Source organism: Echinops telfairi, unplaced genomic scaffold, assembly GCF_000313985.2.
Source record: "Echinops telfairi isolate 266 unplaced genomic scaffold, ASM31398v2 ScPeMD7_12;HRSCAF=54, whole genome shotgun sequence".
NCBI lineage: Eukaryota > Metazoa > Chordata > Mammalia > Afrosoricida > Tenrecidae > Echinops > Echinops telfairi.
In genome coordinates, this window is record NW_022103909.1 from 9,953,974 (window position 1) to 9,955,284 (window position 1,311).

The following is a 1,311-nucleotide window of genomic DNA, read 5'->3' on the forward strand; positions in this document are numbered from 1 at the left end:
TTGAGGCAGAGTCTAGGTTACCTAGTGGGTTTTCACGTAGCATCTCTCTGGTATATGCTTTGGAGCTTGTTATGCACCTTGACACCCATGATTCAATGTCACAGGTTTCTATGGCACATGGTCTAGTCCACAGGGAGTGCATAGAACTTATGTGGCTTATTAGGAGCACATTATTAGGCATCTCCCCTTTGGCTCCTAGTTATTTTCCCCCCACTAGGTTGGTTCTCTCCTCTTTCCTATCTACAGATACACACTGTCTTCTGCCGGATGTGTACGCTCCCCTTCCCCCTCCTGATTTGACTTTGATAATGCTTGATCATATGCTACCATTCTAAATGGCTGGTTATAAGCAATTATTTTGTGACAGTAACTCTGTCTGCTCCTCCCATCTTCTTTTGATGCTTTCTGTATCATTCAATATTTTGTCCATAGAATCCTTCAATATTTCAATTTGAGGCTTGAAATGTTTCTTCATTTGTTTCCCAGCTTGAGAAATGGTTTACTAATTCAAGGTCTTTGCAGGTTTCACTTTTGTCTTTTGCAGCTGTCTTTTCAATATTGTTGTTCAGAAATTCACTTCATTATATTTCTGTTTACTTCAATTATTCTACATTCAAGAGCAAGTTTTAGAGTTTCTTCTGGTGTCCATGTTCATCTTTTCTACCTTGCCAGTCTTTTAAAGAACCATTTGTGCTTTTCTTAAATGCCCCTCTTGATGCTGTGCTACAGCTCTTCTGGCCTTCAACCGTTAGTGTTGAATGCGTCAAAGCTGTTCTTGGGATTATCTCTAAATTCAAGTGGTATATGTTCAAGGTCATATTTGCCTCTTATGAACGTGGTTTACTTTTCATTTTCAACCTTAACTCATATATGAGTATTTTCAAACTGAACTTATATATGAGTAAATATTCCTTTTCAACCTGAACTTGTATATAAGTCTATGTATATGAGGGGGGCACCACACCCAACCCAGAATTTTTTTGTCAAAGCTATGTATTTTAATTTTTTTACAAAACAACCTTATCACTTTCAAAGTACTCTCCATTACACTTAACACATTCATTACACTTAATACATTGTCAAATCTACAATTCCATTCATGGAAACATTTTTCAAACTCATCTGTTTGGATGCCTGACAGCACCTCCCTCGTTTCTTCATCTCTTCTACATCGTCCTTTCATGCCCCTTCACATTCAAGGAAACTAAAAGCAGTTGCAAAGGGTGAGGTCAGGTGAGTAAGGTCCATAGGTCAAGAGAGACATGCTGGTTTTTGCCCAAAACTAGCACACTATGATGGCTGTATGAGCAG

At 38.4% G+C, this 1,311-nt stretch overlaps 1 protein-coding gene across 1 annotated transcript in view; it reads right to left on the reverse strand.

Moving 5' to 3' along the window:
* TMEM117 (transmembrane protein 117) overlaps positions 1-1,311 on the reverse strand; it is a 656,162-nt gene that overhangs the window by 66,848 nt on the left and 588,003 nt on the right. The gene's annotated exons all lie outside the window — the stretch shown is intronic.